We start from the raw sequence: 15,346 nt of genomic DNA, 5'->3' as shown, positions 1-15,346 counted from the left end.
TGAGAAAGACCATGACGAGTATACTGTGGAAAAGAAAAAAAGGTCCCAGAAAATGCAAGGCGAATAGATATCACACCTGAATAATCCACGATGACAGATGTCAGTCCTTACACAGGCTCTGCTTGAACGTGTGAAAGTCAGAGAAAGTCACAAGCCAAAAGACGGATCGGAGGTCAAACCTGGGCTCACTGGGAAGGGTGAGTTATGAGACTGCTCCAAGCGGGCTCTGAAGCCCTGTGTCCATGAAGCTTGCCGGGACAGCAGACACACAATTATGCCCAATCCTCTGACGTCACAGTGGCCCCGACAAACAACCTGGCCTCCTCTACACAGTGCCAGAGTTGGGCTCAAGCAGCATATTCAAGCCCCATTGCGCTCAACTGCAGGTTGCCAATTCAACATGAAAGGGGCCGGCCGGTGGTGCAGCGGTGAGGTCCGCATCTTCTGGGTCGGTGGCCCGGGGTGGGCCGGGTGGAATCCTGGGGGTGAGCCTCCTCACCACTGCTTCAGTCATTTTGGGGCAGGCGTCCGAGGGGGTGTAGAACTGCCTCAGAAATTTAAAAATCCATGTCCCATAGGATCCAGCTATTCCTCGGGGGCGTGTTTAGCCAAGGAACTCGGAAACACAACCGCCTAAAGACATGTGCACCGCTGAGTTCACCACAGCCTTACTCCTGCTCTCCAAGACTTGGAAGCCGCCCTGGTGCCCAGCAAGGGAAGAATGGAGAAGGAACATGGGCTACAGCCACACAATGGCATACCACTCAGCGGGAACAAAGGATGCAATCCAGCCATTTGTGACCACCAGAACGGCTGGGAGGGTTCTAGGGGAAGTGAAACAGGCCCAAGGGACATAGTCAAATACCGTAGGATCTCACGTTCAAGGAGAAGAAAAAAGAAGCACTAACCAACAGGTGGCACTGGACATTTGATTGGGGGTTCCCAGAGGCAAAGCTGGGTGGTGGGGGAGGGTGAAAGAGATGATGAGGCACAAGTGTGTGGTGAGGGCCTGTGATTCGGCTTACGCTGGTGAAGAGGATGTCACCTACACGGAAGTCTAAATCGATGAGGATGTAAATCTGAAAGACATAGGATGTTCCAATGCAGGGTTATGGCAATAAATTCACCTACAATCAAAAATCCAAAAAGGGGTCCAGAATGACGGCATACAGCTCTGGGGGCTGAAAGAGATTAGAGAAGGTGAACTTCCAAGGATGGAAAATCACCTCAAAAGGCTTACTGATGCTACAGAAGGGTAGACCATTCCAAATACATGCAGAGGAATACTACCAAGAGAACCTGATCCGTGCTAAGCCCAGGAACCAACGGAAAACGTTACCGTCCATGATGTTACTACTAATCACCTTCACGAATAATCCAAACAGGCCCACATCTTCCCAAGTTCAGGCCACAGGTTGGTCCAAAAGTACAAGTCAGGGCCGGCCCTGTGGTAGAGAGGGCAAGTGCCCACGTTCCGCTTGGGTGGCCCGGGCCTCACTCTTTCACAGCACGGGTGCACATCACATTAGCACTGTTAGGAAATAGAGATTTCATGGGACGGTGCGGACAGAGGTCATAAAGAAGTAGCAATTGTGAGGGTCCGTTATCAATACGCCCCAGAAAAACAACCATGAGAATATTCCAATCTCTGAAGGCATCTGGTACACTTCCCCAAAGGAAGAAGGAAGGAAAACATGGGACCTGCCAAGGTGGACTTGGCAGAGTGCTAGGAGATGACACGATCATTGCGCATCAGAGGATTGCCTGGGCAACTTCAACTTGGGAGGGAGTCCAGGACTTTCTCTGAGGAAGGTCCAGCCACTGGGCCCTCTCCCCAAGACATAAGAGAGAAGAGCCAGGGTAATCTTGCAGGGAAGAAACCAGTGTCTCGAGAGAATGGAGCAGGCCTTTCCAAGTTCGAGGAGAAAGTTAGAAACCCACAAGAAATCCAGAAAAAGGAAAACTATCCTACCTGGAAAGGGGGAGGAGTCAGACTGGTCTGAGATGGCTCTGAAACTCTGTGTGCTTGGAGGTTGTCAGGACAACTTAGCCTTCTGAGGTTGTTTATGACGTCACGGTGAACATGTCCCCCAAGATGGCCGCATGGTTACAGTCTGAGGATTGGCCTAGGCTGGGCTATTAAAGGGAGACACACCCAGAAACAGCTTTGACAAACAGAAAGCGGGCACAGAAACTTGAAGAGATCAAACAGACTCTGATTCCAGGCATAAGAAAGGAATCCTTGGCAAGAAGCGAGAATAGAGGGACAAGCACTGAGAGGACAACATTGTCATCTGTTCAAGTCTATGCGGAGGCCATGCTGATTCAAGCTTGAAACTTGATTGGAAACACGAGGCCGGACTTGGGCCTTATCAGACCTACAGTGTCCTTCTGCCTTAAGCATAATCCAAAGTCAAGAAGGATCTCTTGAGGACATTGAAGAGAAGAGTCGATGCCTCCTTTCCTAGGCCCCTAGCATTCTTTGAAGATCAGTCTCACTTTCCATAGCTCTGGCGTCACGGGGGCCCACTGGCCACATGCTAATGCGTCCCCAGAGATGTCTTGGAAGCCTTGAAGGAATGGAGCCCTGTCATGCTTGGGGTAGGTCTCTTTGTTGGGAAGGGCTCTACAAGTGTGCTGAAAATCACCCTTTTCCAGAGGGCTTGGTTCCTTTGTGAAGACTGCCCTCCCAGGCTGGAGTGCTCACTTTGGCTCCAAAGAAATTCTCTCCCCCTACCTCTTGCCGTAGAGGGATTATTGATTATGTGTTTGACGCCATATGGAAGGAAGCTGGCTGAAAATTATTATATTACAATTCTGTTTCCAGAAAAATAGACAGGCCAGGGCTGAGGATGTAGGTCAAACAAATGGCACACCCTATAGACATAAAGTAAGCCCGTTTCTAGACGGAATCTAGGGCAACGTTCAAGGATCTGAGGTCAAGTTCGAAACTTCCCAAATCCACAAAAGAGAAAGAAAAATATCTTTCCTGGAGAGAGGAATTCATCAGATTTGTCTAATTTGTCTCAGGAAAACATTATGTCCATGAAGGGGGTTGCCAGGACCACCTCGAATTTGGAGTTTCTGCTCTCAGGATGTCAAACCAACCCAGATGACCACGGGTTCTCAGTGCTTCGTTTGACCTAGGCTAGGATAGCAAAGAGTCCTACAAGTGACCGCTGCAAATTCAAAGACAGCAACCAAGAATCACGAAAGCACTCACACCTCGGCCTAGAGAACATCCGCTGATTCAAGAAATACAAAATTAACCCCTGGGACTGAAGGAGAATGGACTGATAAGCATATCGAAGGGAGATAGCTGAGAAAGACCATGACGAGTATACTGTGGAAAAGAAAAAAACGTCCCAGAAAATGCAAGGCGAACAGATATCACACCTGAATAATCCACGATGAAAGATGTCAGTCTTTAGACAGGCTCTGCTTGAACGTGTGAAAGTCAGAGAAAGTCACAAGCCAAAAGACGGATCGGAGGTCAAACCTGGGCTCACTGGGAAGGGTGAGTTATGAGACTGCTCCAAGCGGGCTCTGAAGCCCTGTGTCCATGAAGCTTGCCGGGACAGCAGACACACAATTATGCCCAATCCTCTGACGTCACAGTGGCCCCGACAAACAACCTGGCCTCCTCTACACAGTGCCAGAGTTGGGCTCAAGCAGCATATTCAAGCCCCATTGCGCTCAACTGCAGGTTGCCAATGGAACATGAAAGGGGCCGGCCGGTGGTGCATCGGTGAGGTCCGCATCTTCTGGTTCGGTGGCCCGGGGTGGGCCGGGTGGAATCCTGGGGGTGAGCCTCCTCACCACAGCTTCAGTCATTCTGGGGCAGGCGTTCGAGGGGGTGTAGAACTGCCTCAGAAATTTAAGAATCCATGTCCCATAGGATCCAGCTATTCCTCGGGGGCGTGTTTAGCCAAAGAACTCGGAAACACAACCGCCTAAAGACATGTGCACCGCTGAGTTCACCACAGCCTTGCTCCCGCTCTCCAAGACTTGGAAGCCGCCCTGGTGCCCAGCAAGGGAAGAATGGAGAAGGAACATGGGCTATAGCCACACAATGGCATACCACTCAGCGGGAACAAAGGATGCAATCCAGCCATTTGTGACCCCCATAACGGCTGGGAGGGTTTTAGGGGAAGTGAAACAGGCCCCAGGGACATAGTCAAATACCGTAGGATCTCACTTTCAAGGAGAAGAAAAAAGAAGCACTAACCAACAGGTGGCGCTGGACATTTGATTGGGGGTGCCCAGAGGCAAAGCGGGGTGGTGGGGGAGGGTGAAAGAGATGATGAGGCACAAGTGTGTGGTGAGGGCCTGTGATTCGGCTTACGCTGGTGAAGAGGATGCAACCTACACGGAAGTCTAAATCGATGAGGATGTAAATCTGAAAGACATAGGATGTTCCAATGCAGGGTTATGGCAATAAATTCACCTACAATCAAAAATCCAAAAAGGGGTCCAGAATGACGGCATACAGCTCTGGGGGCTGAAAGAGATTAGAGAAGGTGAACTTCCAAGGATGGAAAATCACCTCAAAAGGCTTACTGATGCTACAGAAGGGTAGACCATTCCAAATACATGCAGAGGAATACTACCAAGAGAACCTGATCCGTGCTAAGCCCAGGAACCAACGGAAAACGTTACCGTCCATGATGTTACTACTAATCACCTTCACGAATAATCCAAACAGGCCCACATCTTCCCAAGTTCAGGCCACAGGTTGGTCCAAAAGTACAAGTCAGGGCCGGCCCTGTGGTAGAGAGGGCAAGTGCCCACGTTCCGCTTGGGTGGACCGGGCCTCACTCTTTCACAGCACGGGTGCACATCACATTCGCACTGTTAGGAAATAGAGATTTCATGGGACGGTGCGGACAGAGGTCATAAAGAAGTAGCAATTGTGAGGGTCCGTTATCAATACGCCCCAGAAAAACAACCATGAGAATATTCCAATCTCTGAAGGCATCTGGTACACTTCCCCAAAGGAAGAAGGAAGGAAAACATGGGACCTGCCAAGGTGGACTTGGCAGAGTGCTAGGAGATGACACGATCATTGCGCATCAGAGGATTGCCTGGGCAACTTCAACTTGGGAGGGAGTCCAGGACTTTCTCTGGGGAAGGTCCAGAGACTGGGCCCTCTCCCCAAGACATAAGAGAGAAGAGCCAGGGTCATCTTGCAGGGAAGAAACCAGTGTCTCGAGAGAATGGAGCAGGCCTTTCCAAGTTCGAGGAGAAAGTTAGAAACCCACAAGAAATCCAGAAAAAGGAAAACTATCCTACCTGGAAAGGGGGAGGAGTCAGACTGGTCTGAGATGGCTCTGAAACTCTGTGTGCTTGGAGGTTGTCAGGACAACTTAGCCTTCTGAGGTTGTTTATGACGTCACGGTGAACATGTCCCCCAAGATGGCCGCATGGTTACAGTCTGAGGATTGGCCTAGGCTGGGCTATTAAAGGGAGACACACCCAGAAACAGCTTTGACAAACAGAAAGCGGGCACAGAAACTGGAAGAGATCAAACAGACTCTGATTCCAGGCATAAGAAAGGAATCCTTGGCAAGAAGCGAGAATAGAGGGACAAGCACTGAGAGGACAACATTGTCATCTGTTCAAGTCTATGCGGAGGCCATGCTGATTCAAGCTTGAAACTTGATTGGAAACACGAGGCCGGACTTGGGCCTTATCAGACCTACAGTGTCCTTCTGCCTTAAGCATAATCCAAAGTCAAGAAGGATCTCTTGAGGACATTGAAGAGAAGAGTCGATGCCTCCTTTCCTAGGCCCCTAGCATTCTTTGAAGATCAGTCTCACTTTCCATAGCTCTGGCGTCACGGGGGCCCACTGGCCACATGCTAATGCGTCCCCAGAGATGTCTTGGAAGCCTTGAAGGAATGGAGCCCTGTCATGCTTGGGCTAGGTCTCTTTGTTGGGAAGGGCTCTACAAGTGTGCTGAAAATCACCCTTTTCCAGTGGGCTTGGTTCCTTTGTGAAGACTGCCCTCCCAGGCTGGAGTGCTCACTTTGGCTCCAAAGAAATTCTCTCCCCCTACCTCTTGCCGTAGAGGGATTATTGATTATGTGCTTTGACGCCATATGGAAGGAAGCTGGCTGAAAATTAGAACATTACAATTCTGTTTCCAGAAAAATAGACATGCCAGGGCTGAGGATGTAGGTCAAACAAATGGCACACCCTATAGACATAAAGTAAGCCCGTATCTAGACGGAATCTAGGGCAACGTTCAAGGATCAGGGGTCAAGTTCGAAACTTCCCAAATCCACAAAAGAGAAAGAAAAATATCTTTCCTGGAGAGAGGAATTCATCAGATTTGTCTAATTTGTCTCGGAAAACCATTGTGTGCATGAAGGGGTTGCCAGGACCACCTCGAATTTGGAGTTTCTGATCTCAGGATATCAAACCAACCCACATGACCACGGGTTCTCAGTGCTTCGTTTGACCTAGGCTAGGATAGCAAAGAGTCCTACAAGTGACCGGTGCAAATTCAAAGACAGCAACCAAGAATCACGAAAGCACTCATACCTCGGCCTAGAGAACATCCGGTGATTCAAGAAATACAAAATTAATCCCTGGGACTGAAGGAGAACGGACTGATAAGCATATCGAAGGGAGATAGCTGAGAAAGACCATGACCAGTATACTGTGGAAAAGAAAAAAAGGTCCCAGAAAATGCAAGGCGAACAGATATCACACCTGAATAATCCACGATGAAAGATGTCAGTCTTTAGACAGGCTCTGCTTGAACGTGTGAAAGTCAGAGAAAGTCACAAGCCAAAAGACGGATCGGAGGTCAAACCTGGGCTCACTGGGAAGGGTGAGTTATGAGACTGCTCCAAGCGGGCTCTGAAGCCCTGTGTCCATGAAGCTTGCCGGGAGAGCAGACACACAATTATGACCAATCCTCTGATGTCACAGTGGCCCCGACAAACAACCTGGCCTCCCGTACACAGTGCCAGAGTTGGGCTCAAGCAGCATATTCAAGCCCCATTGCGCTCAACTGCAGGTTGCCAATTCAACATGAAAGGGGCCGGCCGATGGTGCAGCAGTGAGGTCCGCATCTTCTGGGTCGGTGGCCCGGGGTGGGCCGGGTGGAATCCTGGGGGTGAGCCTCCTCACCACTGCTTCAGTCATTCTGGGGCAGGCGTCCGAGGGGGTGTAGAACTGCCTCAGAAATTTAAGAATCCATGTCCCATAGGATCCAGCTATTCCTCGGGGGCGTGTTTAGCCAAAGAACTCGGAAACACAACCGCCTAAAGACATGTGCACCGCTGAGTTCACCACAGCCTTACTCCCGCTCTCCAAGACTTGGAAGCCGCCCTGGTGCCCAGCAAGGGAAGAATGGAGAAGGAACATGGGCTATAGCCACACAATGGCATACCACTCAGCGGGAACAAAGGATGCAATCCAGCCATTTGTGACCACCAGAACGGCTGGGAGGGTTCTAGGGGAAGTGAAACAGGCCCCAGGGACATAGTCAAATACCGTAGGATCTCACGTTCAAGGAGAAGAAAAAAGAAGCACTAACCAACAGGTGGCGCTGGACATTTGATTGGGGGTGCCCAGAGGCAAAGCGGGTTGGTGGGGGAGGGTGAAAGAGATGATGAGGCACAAGTGTGTGGTGAGGGCCTGTGATTCGGCTTACGCTGGTGAAGAGGATGTCACCTACACGGATGTCTAAATCGATGAGGATGTAAATCTGAAAGACATAGGATGTTCCAATGCAGGGTTATGGCAATAAATTCACCTACAATCAAAAATCCAAAAAGGGGTCCAGAATGACGGCATACAGCTCTGGGGGCTGAAAGAGATTAGAGAAGGTGAACTTCCAAGGATGGAAAATCACCTCAAAAGGCTTGCTGATGCTACAGAAGGGTAGACCATTCCAAATACATGCAGAGGAATACTACCAAGAGAACCTGATCCGTGCTAAGCCCAGGAACCAACGGAAAACGTTACCGTCCATGATGTTACTACTAATCACCTTCACGAATAATCCAAACAGGCCCACATCTTCCCAAGTTCAGGCCACAGGTTGGTCCAAAAGTACAAGTCAGGGCCGGCCCTGTGGTAGAGAGGGCAAGTGCCCACGTTCCGCTTGGGTGGCCCGGGCCTCACTCTTTCACAGCACGGGTGCAGATCACATTAGCACTGTTAGGAAATAGAGATTTCATGGGACGGTGCGGACAGAGGTCATAAAGAAGTAGCAATTGTGAGGGTCTGTTATCAATACGCCCCAGAAAAACAACCATGAGAATATTCCAATCTATGAAGGCATCTGGTACACTTCCCCAAAGGAAGAAGGAAGGAAAACATGGGACCTGCCAAGGTGGACTTGGCAGAGTGCTAGGAGATGACACGATCATTGTGCATCAGAGGATTGCCTGGGCAACTTCAACTTGGGAGGGAGTCCAGGACTTTCTCTGGGGAAGGTCCAGCCACTTGGCCCTCTCCCCAAGACATAAGAGAGAAGAGCCAGGGTAATCTTGCAGGGAAGAAACCAGTGTCTTGACAGAATGGAGCAGGCCTTTCCAAGTTCGAGGAGAAAGTTAGAAACCCACAAGAAATCCAGAAAAAGGAAAACTATCCTACCTGGAAAGGGGGAGGAGTCAGACTGGTCTGAGATGGCTCTGAAACTCTGTGTGCTTGGAGGTTGTCAGGACAACTTAGCCTTCTGAGGTTGTTTATGACGTCACGGTGAACATGTCCCCCAAGATGGCCGCATGGTTACAGTCTGCGGATTGGCCTAGGCTGGGCTATTAAAGGGAGACATACCCAGAAACAGCTTTGACAAACAGAAAGCGGGCACAAAAACTGGAAGAGATCAAACAGACTCTGATTCCAGGCATAAGAAAGGAATCCTTGGCAAGAAGCGAGAATAGAGGGACAAGCACTGAGAGGACAACTTTGTCATCTGTTCAAGTCTATGTGGAGGCCATGCTGATTCAAGCTTGAAACTTGATTGGAAACACGAGGCCGGACTTGGGCCTTATCAGACCCACAGTGTCCTTCTGCCTTAAGCATAATCCAAAGTCAAGAAGGATCTCTTGAGGACATTGAAGAGAAGAGTCGATGCCTCCTTTCCTAGGCCCCTAGCATTCTTTGAAGATCAGTCTCACTTTCCATAGCTCTGGCGTCACGGGGGCCCACTGGCCACATGCTAATGCGTCCCCAGAGATGTCTTGGAAGCCTTGAAGGAATGGAGCCCTGTCAAGCTTGGGCTAGGTCTCTTTGTTGGGAAGGGCTCTACAAGTGTGCTGAAAATCACCCTTTTCCAGTGGGCTTGGTTCCTTTGTGAAGACTGCCCTCCCAGGCTGGAGTGCTCACTTTGGCTCCAAAGAAATTCTCTCCCCCTACCTCTTGCCGTAGAGGGATTATTGATTATGTGCTTTGACGCCATATGGAAGGAAGCTGGCTGAAAATTAGAACATTACAATTCTGTTTCCAGAAAAATAGACATGCCAGGGCTGAGGATGTAGGTCAAACAAATGGCACACCCTATAGACGTAAAGTAAGCCCGTATCTAGACGGAATCTAGGGCAACGTTCAAGGATCAGGGGTCAAGTTCGAAACTTCCCAAATCCACAAAAGAGAAAGAAAAATATCTTTCCTGGAGAGAGGAATTCATCAGATTTGTCTAATTTGTCTCGGAAAACCATTGTGTGCATGAAGGGGTTGCCAGGACCACCTCGAATTTGGAGTTTCTGATCTCAGGATGTCAAACCAACCCACATGACCACGGGTTCTCAGTGCTTCGTTTGACCTAGGCTAGGATAGCAAAGAGTCCTACAAGTGACCGGTGCAAATTCAAAGACAGCAACCAAGAATCACGAAAGCACTCATACCTCGGCCTAGAGAACATCCGGTGATTCAAGAAATACAAAATTAATCCCTGGGACTGAAGGAGAACGGACTGATAAGCATATCTAAGGGAGATAGCTGAGAAAGACCATGACGAGTATACTGTGGAAAAGAAAAAAAGGTCCCAGGAAATGCAAGGCGAACAGATATCACACCTGAATAATCCACGATGAAAGATGTCAGTCTTTAGACAGGCTCTGCTTGAACGTGTGAAAGTCAGAGAAAGTCACAAGCCAAAAGACGGATCGGAGGTCAAACCTGGGCTCACTGGGAAGGGTGAGTTATGAGACTGCTCCAAGCGGGCTCTGAAGCCCTGTGTCCATGAAGCTTGCCGGGACAGCAGACACACAATTATGACCAATCCTCTGACGTCACAGTGGCCCCGACAAACAACCTGGCCTCCCCTACACAGTGCCAGAGTTGGGCTCAAGCAGCATATTCAAGCCCCATTGCGCTCAACTGCAGGTTGCCAATTCAACATGAAAGGGGCCGGCCGATGGTGCAGCAGTGAGGTCCGCATCTTCTGGGTCGGTGGCCCGGGGTGGGCCGGGTGGAATCCTGGGGGTGAGCCTCCTCACCACTGCTTCAGTCATTCTGGGGCAGGCGTCCGAGGGGGTGTAGAACTGCCTCAGAAATTTAAGAATCCATGTCCCATAGGATCCAGCTATTCCTCGGGGGCGTGTTTAGCCAAAGAACTCGGAAACACAACCGCCTAAAGACATGTGCACCGCTGAGTTCACCACAGCCTTACTCCCGCTCTCCAAGACTTGGAAGCCGCCCTGGTGCCCAGCAAGGGAAGAATGGAGAAGGAACATGGGCTATAGCCACACAATGGCATACCACTCAGCGGGAACAAAGGATGCAATCCAGCCATTTGTGACCACCAGAACGGCTGGGAGGGTTCTAGGGGAAGTGAAACAGGCCCCAGGGACATAGTCAAATACCGTAGGATCTCACGTTCAAGGAGAAGAAAAAAGAAGCACTAACCAACAGGTGGCGCTGGACATTTGATTGGGGGTGCCCAGAGGCAAAGCGGGTTGGTGGGGGAGGGTGAAAGAGATGATGAGGCACAAGTGTGTGGTGAGGGCCTGTGATTCGGCTTACGCTGGTGAAGAGGATGTCACCTACACGGATGTCTAAATCGATGAGGATGTAAATCTGAAAGACATAGGATGTTCCAATGCAGGGTTATGGCAATAAATTCACCTACAATCAAAAATCCAAAAAGGGGTCCAGAATGACGGCATACAGCTCTGGGGGCTGAAAGAGATTAGAGAAGGTGAACTTCCAAGGATGGAAAATCACCTCAAAAGGCTTGCTGATGCTACAGAAGGGTAGACCATTCCAAATCCATGCAGAGGAATACTACCAAGAGAACCTGATCCGTGCTAAGCCCAGGAACCAACGGAAAACGTTACCGTCCATGATGTTACTACTAATCACCTTCACGAATAATCCAAACAGGCCCACATCTTCCCAAGTTCAGGCCACAGGTTGGTCCAAAAGTACAAGTCAGGGCCGGCCCTGTGGTAGAGAGGGCAAGTGCCCACGTTCCGCTTGGGTGGCCCGGGCCTCACTCTTTCACAGCACGGGTGCAGATCACATTAGCACTGTTAGGAAATAGAGATTGCATGGGACGGTGCGGACAGAGGTCATAAAGAAGTAGCAATTGTGAGGGTCCGTTATCAATACGCCCCAGAAAAACAACCATGAGAATATTCCAATCTCTGAAGGCATCTGGTACACTTCCCCAAAGGAAGAAGGAAGGAAAACATGGGACCTGCCAAGGTGGACTTGGCAGAGTGCTAGGAGATGACACGATCATTGCGCATCAGAGGATTGCCTGGGCAACTTCAAGTTGGGAGGGAGTCCAGGACTTTCTCTGGGGAAGGTCCAGCCACTTGGCCCTCTCCCCAAGACATAAGAGAGAAGAGCCAGGGTAATCTTGCAGGGAAGAAACCAGTGTCCCGAGAGAATGGACCAGGCCTTTCCAAGTTCGAGGAGAAAGTTAGAAACCCACAAGAAATCCAGAAAAAGGAAAACTATCCTACCTGGAAAGGGGGAGGAGTCAGACTGGTCTGAGATGGCCCTGAAACTCTGTGTGCTTGGAGGTTGTCAGGACAACTTAGCCTTCTGAGGTTGTTTATGACGTCACGGTGAACATGTCCCCCAAGATGGCCGCATGGTTACAGTCTGAGGATTGGCCTAGGCTGGGCTATTAAAGGGAGACATACCCAGAAACAGCTTTGACAAACAGAAAGCGGGCACAGAAAGTGGAAGAGATCAAACAGACTCTGATTCCAGGCATAAGAAAGGAATCCTTGGCAAGAAGCGAGAATAGAGGGACAAGCTCTGAGAGGACAACATTGTCATCTGTTCAAGTCTATGGGGAGGCCATGCTGATTCAAGCTTGAAACTTGATTGGAAACACGAGGCCGGACTTGGGCCTTTTCAGACCTACAGTGTCCTTCTGCCTTAAGCATAATCCAAAGTCAAGAAGGATCTCTTGAGGACATTGAAGAGAAGAGTCGATGCCTCCTTTCCTAGGCCCCTAGCATTCTTTGAAGATCAGTCTCACTTTCCATAGCTCTGGCGTCACGGGGGCCCACTGGCCACATGCTAATGCGTCCCAAGAGATGTCTTGGAAGCCTTGAAGGAATGGAGCCCTGTCATGCTTGGGCTAGGTCTCTTTGTTGGGAAGGGCTCTACAAGTGTGCTGAAAATCACCCTTCTCCAGTGGGCTTGGTTCATTTGTGAAGACTGCCCTCCCAGGCTGAAGTGCTCACTTTGGCTCCAATGAAATTCTCTCCGCCTACCTCTTGCCATAGAGGGATTATTGATTATGTGCTTTGACGCCATATGGAAGGAAGCTGGCTGAAAATTAGAACATTACAATTCTGTTTCCAGAAAAATAGACATGCCAGGGCTGAGGATGTAGGTCAAACAAATGGCACACCCTATAGACATAAAGTAAGCCCGTATCTAGACGGAATCTAGGGCAACGTTCAAGGATCAGGGGTCAAGTTCGAAACTTCCCAAATCCACAAAAGAGAAAGAAAAATATCTTTCCTGGAGAGAGGAATTCATCAGATTTGTCTAATTTGTCTCGGAAAAATATTATGTCCATGAAGGGGGTTGCCCGGAACACCTCGAATTTGGAGTTTCTGATCTCAGGATGTCAAACCAACCCAGATGACCACGGGTTCTCAGTGCTTCGTTTGACCTAGGCTAGGATAGCAAAGAGTCCTACAAGTGACCGGTGCAAATTCAAAGACAGCAACCAAGAATCACGAAAGCACTCACACCTCGGCCTAGAGAACATCCGCTGATTCAAGAAATACAAAATTAATCCCTGGGACTGAAGGAGAACGGACTGATAAGCATATCTAAGGGAGATAGCTGAGAAAGACCATGACGAGTATACTGTGGAAAAGAAAAAAAGGTCCCAGGAAATGCAAGGAGAACAGATATCACACCTGAATAATCCACGATGAAAGATGTCAGTCTTTAGACAGGCTCTGCTTGAACGTGTGAAAGTCAGAGAAAGTCACAAGCCAAAAGACGGCAGCGGAGGTCAAACCTGGGCTCACTGGGAAGGGTGAGTTATGAGACTGCTCCAAGCGGGCACTGAAGCCCTGTGTCCATGAAGCTTGCCGGGACAGCAGACACACAATTATGACCAATCCTCTGATGTCACAGTGGCCCCGACAAACAACCTGGCCTCCTCTACACAGTGCCAGAGTTGGGCTCAAGCAGCATATTCAAGCCCCATTGCGCTCAACTGCAGGTTGCCAATGGAACATGAAAGGGGCCGGCCGGTGGTGCAGTGGTGAGGTCCGCATCTTCTGGGTCGGTGGCCTGGGGTGGGCCGGGTGGAATCCTGGGGGTGAGCCTCTTCACCACTGCTTCAGTCATTCTGGGGCAGGCGTCCGAGGGGGTGTAGAACTGCCTCAGAAATTTAAGAATCCATGTCCCATAGGATCCAGCTATTCCTCGGGGGCGTGTTTAGGCAAAGAACTCGGAAACACAACCGCCTAAAGACATGTGCACCGCTGAGTTCACCGCAGCCTTACTCCCGCTCTCCAAGACTTGGAAGCCGCCCTGGTGCCCAGCAAGGGAAGAATGGAGAAGGAACATGGGCTATAGCCACACAATGGCATACCACTCAGCGGGAACAAAGGATGCAATCCAGCCATTTGTGACCCCCAGAACTGCTGGGAGGGTTTTAGGGGAAGTGAAACAGGCCCCAGGGACATAGTCAAATACCGTAGGATCTCACTTTCAAGGAGAAGAAAAAAGAAGCACTAACCAACAGGTGGCGCTGGCCGTTTGATTGGGGGTGCCCAGAGGCAAAGCGGGTGGTGGGGGAGGGTGAAAGAGATGATGAGGCACAAGTGTGTGGTGAGGGCCTGTGATTCGGCTTACGCTGGTGAAGAGGATGTCACCTACACGGAAGTCTAAATCGATGAGGATGTAAATCTGAAAGACATAGGATGTTCTAATGCAGGGTTATGGCAATAAATTCACCTACAATCAAAAATCCAAAAAGGGGTCCAGAATGACGGCATACAGCTCTGGGGGCTGAAAGAGATTAGAGAAGGTGAACTTCCAAGGATGGAAAATCACCTCAAAAGGCTTACTGATGCTACAGAAGGGTAGACCATTCCAAATACATGCAGAGGAATACTACCAAGAGAACCTGATCCGTGCTAAGCCCAGGAACCAACGGAAAACGTTACCGTCCATGATGTTACTACTAATCACCTTCACGAATAATCCAAACAGGCCCACATCTTCCCAAGTTCAGGCCACAGGTTGGCCCAAAAGTACAAGTCAGGGCCGGCCCTGTGGTAGAGAGGGCAAGTGCCCACGTTCCGCTTGGGTGGCCCGGGCCTCACTCTTTCACAGCACGGGTGCAGATCACATTAGCACTGTTAGGAAATAGAGATTTCATGGGACGGTGCGGACAGAGGTCATAAAGAAGTAGCAATTGTGAGGGTCCGTTATCAATACGCCCCAGAAAAACAACCATGAGAATATTCCAATCTCTGAAGGCATCTGGTACACTTCCCCAAAGGAAGAAGGAAGGAAAACATGGGACCTGCCAAGGTGGACTTGGCCTAGAGCTAGGAGATGACACGATCATTGCGCATCAGAGGATTGCCTGGGCATCTTCAACTTGGGAGGGAGTCCAGGACTTTCTCTGGGGAAGGTCCAGCCACTTGGCCCTCTCCCCAAGAGATAAGAGAGAAGAGCCAGGGTAATCTTGCAGGGAAGAAACCAGTGTCTCGAGAGAATGGAGCAGGCCTTTCCGAGTTCGAGGAGAAAGTTAGAAACCCACAAGAAATCCAGAAAAAGGAAAACTATCCTACCTGGAAAGGGGGAGGAGTCAGACTGGTCTGAGATGGCTCTGAAACTCTGTGTGCTTGGAGGTTGTCAGGACAACTTAGCCTTCTGAGGTTGTT

This window comes from Equus caballus, chromosome X (genome assembly GCF_041296265.1).
Source record: "Equus caballus isolate H_3958 breed thoroughbred chromosome X, TB-T2T, whole genome shotgun sequence".
NCBI classification, from domain to species: domain Eukaryota; kingdom Metazoa; phylum Chordata; class Mammalia; order Perissodactyla; family Equidae; genus Equus; species Equus caballus.
Note: the sequence above shows the minus strand (reverse complement) of the source record.